We start from the raw sequence: 9,404 nt of genomic DNA, 5'->3' as shown, positions 1-9,404 counted from the left end.
GTGCAGCTTTATCCACTGTGCGGCCAGGCAGGGACAGGGAGGAGGCCCCGTGCCTGTTCATCTCTGTGTGCCAAGGGCCTGCAGAGTGGGCACAGCAAGCCAGTCAGTGCTGACTGAACAGTAATACCCACTCAACATTAGAAAACAGGCCATAATACACAGTGGTTAAAGCCTGCATTCCAATCTCAGTTATACGACTTCCTAGCTGTGTGAATTTGGGCAGGTTACTTAACCTCTCTGATCCTCTGTCTCTACATCTGTAAAATGGGGGAAAGACTATAAACAGAACCTACATCACTCAACTGTTGTAGTCATTCAGTGAGCTATTGCATAAGTGTCACAACAGTGCCGGGCACACTGAAAACACCCGATATCCCTTAGCTTGTATTGCGGAGGGTGGGGCTCCTCCGGGGGTGTGGTTTTCCGGTGCCTGTTCCATGCACATGGGCTCACGGGGCTGTGACGTGTGCAGAGGGGGCTTCTGGGCTGGATGGTAGTGAGGGCAGCAGGTGGTGCGGCCGAGCTAGAAGGGCGCGGAGCAGGCAGGCAGGGACTCCAGTCACGGTTTCAGCACGCCCCAGTGGGCGGTCCCCAGCAGCTGGTTCCCTTACCTACAGAACAGGCAGACCATCTTCCTCAGGGCGTGTCAGTGAGAGGGACCAAAGTGCTGCCGGAAACACCACTCAGAGCTGTGGTTCCTTCCAGGATGAACATGGTCTGCCACGTGGGGGAATGGAAAGAAGACTGATCTGGCTGCCGGGTAGTGGGTCCTGTCTGAGCTCCAGGGAGGGAATCTTGGGCAGTGCCTCATCCTCCTGGGTCTCAAGACCTCCATCTGTGAGACACAAGTGCTAAGATTCACTCCCAGGACCTCAAAGAGGTCTAACTGAGACGTGTGCACCGTGAGGTCCTCAGCAGATGGGCGGGAGGCCAATTGCTGAGACTGGCCGGGTTGCTCTCCAGCCACGTGTGCTGCGATTCTTCCCATGTGTGCACACAGATGGAGAGAGCCTATCTGTGCAAACAGCCACTTCTTCAGACGAGGTGGAGTGGCATCCCTTGGCATCCATCCTGGGTCTCTGGGACCTGTCTGGAGCTCCAGTTGAGCGTAAAGTCTCAGTGTCAGGGTTTGAATCCCAACTCAGACACTCCCTGGCGTGGTGACCTGGGTCAGCTGACTTAACCTCTCTGTGTCTGTCTCTTCTATGAAATTGCAGCCGATAAGAGCACCCACCTGGGGGGTGGCTTTGAGAGGCATACAGACATGTGAAGCTTCCAGCAGAGCCTGGTACAGATGTTCGTTGTTACTCCTGTGCTGCTGCCCAATTTCCACGCCTTTCCTGGCCAGCAGAGATATCGTTCCCTGGAACAGTCCTCCTGAGCTCTGACCAGTCTCCCTTAGGCAGCAGTTCCTAGAAGGGTGCAACCTGGGCAATAGCCAGGGCAGGCTGCCAAAATGATCGCACTTGAAGGGAAGTCCCAGGATGTCCTCAGGGTCAGGTTTTTTGAAAGTGAATGCTAATGGGGCCCAGGAAAGAGAAGTGAAGGGCATGGCTTCTACGGGTCCCCAGATGAGTTGGAAAGAGCAAGCCTTTCTTTGCTTTGTTCCTCAGTCCTCCGTACTCCTCCATCCCGAAGCCTCAGAAGAGTCAAGTGCCCTAGTGGGAAGGACAGTGGTCTTCGGCAGGGTCGGAGGTCTGCCACTCTGAAGTTCAAAGCTCAGAGCCTCCTGTCCTTCCTTGCACATGCCCTGCCAGTGACCTCAGAAGGAGGAGAATGTAAAGGGGGAGCAAAGTGTGCATGTGTGTGATTGAGAGGACAAGCACTGGAATGGGCTGTCAGAAAGAGGGAGGCGAGACTTGTGAGGACCTGCTGCACCCCACAATAGGCAGAGGGCTGTGTGCATGTGCAAATCTATGTGTGAAAGAGTGCATCCGAGAGAGTGTGTGTGTGTGTGTGTATGAGAGAGAGAGAGAGAGAGAGAGAGAGCCAGTCCCCTGGGTATGAATGAGCCTGTGAGTTTGTCTGTCTTACTGTCTTACTGTAAAGACATAGAATCACTGGCCAATCCAAGCACAGTAACTTTCTGTCCACCCCTTTATTTTACAGTTGAGGACACGGAGGCACAGTGCTGGGAAGTGAAATGGCCACGGTCAATGGGCAAGTCAGGCATCAGACCTTTGGTCTCTAGATAGCTAACCCAGGCCTGGGGCTAGGTGGGAAGGAGGGTGAGGGAGAGGGAAGTGAGGGGTGGGGAGGACTCATGCAGGACCGGGAACTTTCCCCAAGGCCTGTCCTTCCTGGTGGTGTCCCTTCCATCCTCCAGCTTCAGGCAAGACCCAGGTGACGGCGAGGTGAGGGGCAGCTGGCAGGGCACAGGGGCTCCGTGGGAAGAGGCCCAGCCCGCTGCCTCCCCCTCTTCTGCAGACGTGGATCCCCACCCCAACCAGGACGTGTCATCTTGGAGCTGCTATGTCCTCTCCAGTTTTTCTGCCAGACCCAGCCTTGAGTGCGGGGAGGGCCCTTCCGAAGAGGCTTGGGCCAGCTCCCAGTTCCGCAAGAGTTGAGCCCTAAAACAGGAGGGGGAAGCCCGAACCCATCAAAGCTCTGACCTTCCCCTACATGCCCCTCCTGGGAAATGGGAGACGGGGCAGGAATTCCATCTGTGAAGGGGGGTGGAGTGGGGGGGGTAAGCCCCCTCAGCCCCTCCTGAAGGCCTGGGGTGAGGGGAGGCCTCAGCACAGTCTTGCATTCGGCTTACTCCCCCCTCCAGAGCCCTCTGCCCTCAGTTTGGGGGAGGAGGGGAAAGAGGGTCCACGGCCAGGGGTGGGAAGCTGCAACCAGAGCAGACATTCCCGATGACTCACAGACCTGGAACGCCTTGAGAGCCAGCAGGGACAGCCCCCTGTCCTGTGGGGGCAGCGGCAGACCCAGACCTGGGGGGTAGGGAGAGAAGAGGGAGGCAGAGGTCAGAGGCAGAGCCACCCTCCAGTTTAGGGATGGGATTGAAGGGAAGGTTTCTGAGGTGTCTGAGGGAGGGGACACAATGTGCCTGGTCACTGCATCTTAGCTGCAAATTGTAATTGTGATGTAGCCAGAAGGAGGAAGCTAGATCTCACAGAGGACCCCCGGTCCAGCCTTCCCAGAACTCTTTCTTGTGAATGGTTTGAGAAGCAGAGGAATATCCCTCCCCTGCCTGTTCCTGGGACTGAGACTAATACCCTCCTGCCCTGAAGAGGCAGGTGGATGGCTGTGATGACCTCTAGGGAACCTGATTCTTGCCCACTCCAACCTGCTTCACGTCTCTCTCCTCCCATAACCGTAGTCCTCTCCATTTACTGGGCCTCTGATTGGGGAGGGGAAACTGAGGCCCAGAGTGGTCTCGACTGCCTGCTGCCAGCTCTTTCTGGCTGGGCAGGGCTTGGGGCCCTGAGAGCCTATGTCCATCTCCTCCTCCCCAGCAAAGGATGCCGCTCAGCCTGCAGTCTACGTGGCAGGCAGGCGAGGGGGCCTGCGAGGGAGGGGAGCTGGGAATGAGGTCAGCGGGTTGGATGAGCCCAGCCGGCAGGGAAGGCATCTGGGCTGCAGCAGGCTGGAAGGTAGGGGCCTCTGGGTGGCCACGCCCAGCCCCAACCCGCCATCTCCCCGCCCACCATGGCCTCCTGCCCGTCTCCTGCCCCTCCCTCCCTGCAACCCACACTCCCGCCCAGGCCAGATGGTTCGCATCAAGCCTTTTCCATGTGGCAGTTCCTCCCTGCCCACCAGGCTCCCTTCCCCCTCTGGCCACATGGCTCAGCTTAGAGAGTTGGGGCATAGCTCTCTCAAACTGTCCTCCAAGGCTTGGGCTAGAATTATATGGGGCCCCTATTTCATGCTGACCACCATCCCTCTTTGCTTCCCAGGCCTGCCAGCTCTTCATCCCCTGCCACACAGGTTTGTGGTTTGAGTGAGTGAAGCGGGAATCTTTCCTCTGAGCCCTCAGTTCCAGTGGTGTGACCTTAGACAGTCTCTTGCTTTCTCTGGGCCTCGATGTTCTCATTTGCAGAAGAAAGGGAGAGTAGAATGAACCCAACAGTTCCTTCCGACAGAACATCTCTTAATCTGTGACATTTCCACCTTGAGACTCTAAAATTCCAGAAACAGAAGTTGAACACATTACTTTGGAGGGGTCATCTGGTCTACCCTTTCGCCTTCTCCCATTCTGTTTTCTTATTGATCCCCAGATTCACAACTCCCAACCACTTTCCTTAAAATTTCCTCTCCCCACAAGAGGCCCAAGAGGATCCAAAAGTTTTTACTTGGATCTTTCTGCTTTCACCAAGTTATCGATCCCCTGCACAAATCTTTGAAAAAGAATTAGAGCCACGCCCGGCTACTCAAAAGCAGTCTCCATTTCCCTATGGACACCAGACGGAGAGTCCCAGGCCTCCAGAAATTAGACCCAGGCTACTTTTCCAGGCTTATCTTCCAGGTCTCCTCTGCCCAATGCCTTGTCTATCTGCTCAATCTGTGTCAGGCCTCCGGACCTGGCGGTGCCCCGCCCTGCCATTTGAACCCTGACTGTAATCCCTGTTGCCCTCTCTTCATGCTTGGTTCAAAAGCACCTCCTCTGTGAAGCCTGCCTTCTCTCCTGCTGGCCTTCTCCTTCTCCTTTGGATCTTTCTGGAGACTTCTATTTACTGAGCAAGACATGGGCAAGCAAGGTGACCTACCACTACCCCATTTCACAGACAAAGTTCAGAGAAAGGAAGCAACTTACTCAAACCCACGGTGCTGCCTTGGCTGAGATGCATCTTCCTGTGCGGCGCATTGCCCTTCAGTCTCAGCTGGTCCTCCACCTCCTCCCAACCTCCTCCTTGCAACGCCTATTGCACCCAGGGACCATAGTGAGCTCTCACAATCTCAGACCTGACTGTGACCTCCCTTGCTTCAGACCCTCTACAGGGAGAGGGGTGCATAACTCCAAGGACAAAGACTAAAACCCCTGATCAGGCTTCTGTGGCCTGCCACTCTGCTTTCTGTGCTCTAGCCACACTGGTCTTCTCTGGATTCTTGGGCATCCAGAACCTTCCATGCTCCCTCCTGCCCCAAAGCCTCTGCCTACGTGGAACCACCCTGTCAGCTCACCTCCCCACCCTGTCCTCTACCCCACTATCTAAGTTATCTCCTCTTAGCCATCAACCTATCCAAAGTCCCCAGGACTAGGACAGTCCCTGCTTTGTAATCTTATGATTGCAACTTCATGTTTATTTATGGGATTTCATTCCTGTCTGCCTCTTTACCAGGCAGAGGTCCACAAGGGTACCCATGGTCTGCGTGGCTCACTCAGTGCTCAGGCACGTAAGTATTGTCGAGTGACTGCAGAGTAAATGCTATAAAATGGATGAGGGGAGGGGAGGCTTTGGGGGAGAAAGCGGGACCATCTTATCCACACTGGATTCTTTCTGTGTCCAAGCCAGTGTCTGTCCAAAGGGGCCTCTGCCCAGGGCTGGTTCAGGTCAGTAGACTGAGACCCCCACCTCTCACCCCAGCCTAACCCCTCCCACTAGAAACTCCCCAATTCCAGGTTTGCCAGGAGGAAGCCCTAGAGGCTGGTGCAGAAGTGAACTATGGGAGACTTCTTGGGGGGCCAGGAAGGGGGGCTCAGGGTGAAGGGAAGAGGTCAATATCTGGCCCGGAACCTCTGCCCTAGACGCTGTCCCTTATTCCCCTTTTATAAAAGTTTTTCAATTTACGTTTCAGAGGAACCTCTGCATTTATTCCCCTGCACCTCAACTGGACATCTGGTGGTGATGCAGGCCCACTGGCTTGTCCCACCCTTCCCCTGGCTGCTGCCTCCCAGCTTGCTTCTGGTGGGGGTGGCCACCCGCCCGGCATCCTGCATCCTACGTGGGGAAGCTGCAGGCAGAGCACCGCCCCCCAGGACTGGATGGAAGCACCAGAGAATCAGAGCCGGCCAGGGAAACAGACGCCGGAAGAGAACATGAGAGAAAAAGAAGGAGGGAGAGAAAGGAGTGCGTGGGTGGAGGGGTGGGACCACGGGCAGAGGCAGAGGAGGGAAAACTGAGAAAAAGAAGAAAACCACGCGAAGAAGACAACGGTTAAGAGAGTGAGGTCGAGGGTGGGAAGAGAAAAGAAAAGGTAAAAGAGGAGAAAAAAGAAAGACAGGGAGGTGTTGAGCAGACCTGGAATAAAACAAGCCCAGAACTGACCCAAACCAGAAGGCGGTAAATGCAAATGCAAACACCTGACTCTCCCAGCCTTAAGAAGACCCCATTCTGCCTTCAGACCCACTGAGGGGCTAGAGATGCAGCTGAGAAGCTGGCAGGGGACTTGTCCCTGTGCATTCATTCTCCAGCAGGAAGGATGGGGACTGGCCCTCACTTTTGGTGACCACAGAGGAGCAACAAGGACTGAGGTCCCCAAGCCCGACAACATCCTCCCTCCAGCAGTTTCTCAGCTGGGACCTGGGGAGGGACTGGATGGGCTTAGGAAGCAGTGCTGGCCAGACTGTCCTGGTGTCACCTGGGAGTCACCCTGCAGCCCTACTCTCTCCAGCTGTCCCAGCTCCTTCCCTGGTTCCTGTCCCAAGTTGTCCCTCTTGAATTGGTGCTCCCAGAGAATGGGGTGGGAAATCAAGTCTTCTCTTCAAGAGGCTGGACTGAGGGCTCGCTCTGGAGGAGAGGTGGGTGCCTGGCCTGCCTGTGGACAGCTGAGGGCTCAGGTCACCTGGAAGAAAAGGAAAGGAGGAGGCGGAGCAAAGAGACCCAGAAAAGAGCCCCAGAGTTGGGGAGGAAGGAGAAAGACAAATTCACAGGGAAGATAAAGAGCAGGGAGGTAGACAAGACAGGCGCAGGGAGAGTGTAAGGAGAGGAAGGACAAGAGGAGGGAGGGACGGTGAGGTTCCCTCTGTCTACTCCCTTCACAGTCCAGCTCCTCCTCTGAGCTGCCTGTCCTCTGACCCCATTTCCTGGTGTCCCACACACCCTCAGCCCTCAGCAGTCTGGCTTCCTCACCCATCTCTGCACCAAAACAGCTCATGCTAGGGGCACCCGTCACCGCCATGTGGCTAAATCCAGGGAACATTTCCCTCCCCATCACACGAGCAGTCTCGGCCGCATCTGCTTCTCCCTCCTCAACACTGGATCCTCTCCTCCTCACCCTCCTTCTTCTCTGTCCATTCTTGTCCTGTGTCCTGTGTGGACTTCTCTTCCACCCAACCCTTTAACCTGAGAGTCCTCCAAGCTCAGTCCAGCTCTGGCTGCCCGCTCTGTGCTTCCTCTGGAGATACCTCCATCCACACCACAGTTTCCGTTACCATCATCCTGGGAGACCCCATCTCTCTCTCTCTTCTCTGAACCCCAGGAGCCCCGGATTTCCCCCACATTTCAGACAGGAGGTCTCACAGGCATTCAGCAATCAACATGAGCAAAACTTAATTCAACATCTCAAACCTAGAAAAGAGGGGAAAGGGGGAAGGAAGTCTCTGGAGGGTGAACCCTTGGGCTGGAGGCAGAGGTATAGGAAGAGCAGAGCCATCCTGGGAGCAAAGGAGCATAACGAAGGGCTCCGACTAGGCCATGTGGAAGAAAGGGGAGGAGAAGGGCACCCACACGCCTGGAGTCTGTCCCAGACTCTGCTCCCGGGTCCCTTAACTGCAGAGCTTCACATGGGGTTTCTGGAGAGCTTTGTGTCCAGGGTCTTCCCTGCAGCCTCAGTCTCAAGCCCCGGCCTTTCTCTCTTCTCTCCTAGGTACCTTCTCCCCATCACTAATCTGGGGCCAGTGGAGGGTCAGAGTTGGGGGGAAGGACAACAAAACCTCAAATGGGGACCAGAGCAGCCAGAAAGGTGTGCAGGAGGCTGGGGTGTGTCCCCACCAGGTGCATTGACACTGCCTCTTCAGACATGCTTCTCCAGCTGTCCCACATCCTCGGAGCCCAGACAGGGGTCTGAGGAGCTCCAGAGGCTTTCCCCTCCCTTTTGGGGGGGCACTTGGGAAAATTTGGAGAGGGAGAGAACTCAGAGCTCAGCACTTTCCTCTTTCTGTTTTTCTTCTTGAGGAATTTTTTTTCCCCAACTGCTGATGACTTTACCATTCTTGGGGGTGGGGGGTGGAGATTCTGGCTTTTGCTCCCCCCCCCCTCCAAGTGCCGGACAAAAATCCTACATTCCACAAGAAGCCAGAGCTTCAGAGTTTCCTAAAGATGAGGTGGCGTCTCCTCCCCTCGTAGCCCCAAGCTCCCCCTCCCCCAGTCTCCAGCCCTCAGCCCTGGCCAGGGAGGCCCAGCCAGGCTGGGAGGAGACCCCAAGCACATTCTTCCTCTCACTGTCATGCTGCAGAAATTAAAGACACATCTTCAGGCTGGGTGCCCGCCAAGCGTTTCAAGTCAAGAAGTGGCAGAGGAGGCCTTGGGCCTCAGCTCTGTGCCACGTGTAAAGGATGCTTGGAAACCCTGGACATTGGGGTGGCAGCTGTCACCTACCACACACACAAAGCCCCAATCCCAGGGGTCCCTGAATATCTGGCAGAACCCCAGGCCCATGATGTAGCATCCACACCTGTGAGGCTTCACCTCTCCTTCAAGGTGTACATGGGACAGGAGGCTAGACAGGAAGCATCTGGGGAGGGGGCTGTGGGTAGAAACCCTTTCCAGGAAGTAAACGCACCAAGCAGGGAGAAGGGCAGGTCACACCAACTCTCACTTTGAGTCCTGCCATATCCTGCCCTGGACAACTACTCCAAATGTCCCCTCTGGGACCAGGGCCCTTGTCCTCTGTTGGGGAGTGGGCTTGGAACTGACCAAGTGGAGGTCAGGACTTTGGTGGGTCCAGGAATTGCCATCTCAGCACCTCAGCCCCCAGTCTGCCCTGCCGTTGCTGGCACTGGGCGGGGGCAGATCCTGGGCCACAAGTTACTGCCACATGGTTGGGATAATTGATGAAGTCCCGTCCTTCCATTGCTGTCTCCAGCCCTGCCTCTCTGGAAACTCTATATTTTCCCTTTAATTATAGCCCCTGCCGTCTCCCTCCGCTGCCCCACCCGCACTGCTCATTCTAGCTGCCCACGGCAGGCCGACGTGGCTCCCTCCCCTTCTGTTCCCTTAGTCTTTATTTTTTTTTTTTTTCCTTTGCCTTCGTTGCACAAAACCAGCTGGGGGAGGGCGTGGAGAGGGGCGGGGGGAGGCAATGGAATCTTGGATGGTTTGGGGGAGGAGGGACTCCCCGCTTCCACGTTTGCAGCTTTAGACCAACAGGGGTGGGGGAGTGGTACAGGAGGGAGAGGAGCTGACGGGGCACCAGGAGGAGACCCCGTTGCCTCCGCTCAGACCCATAGATTTCGGTAGGATGAGAGCCCTGGTAGATTGGGTTGAGGCGGAGTACTGTTGGGGGTTTGAGACATGAGG

This window comes from Sciurus carolinensis, chromosome 3 (assembly GCF_902686445.1).
Source record: "Sciurus carolinensis chromosome 3, mSciCar1.2, whole genome shotgun sequence".
In the NCBI taxonomy this organism is placed as follows: domain Eukaryota; kingdom Metazoa; phylum Chordata; class Mammalia; order Rodentia; family Sciuridae; genus Sciurus; species Sciurus carolinensis.
Note: the sequence above shows the minus strand (reverse complement) of the source record.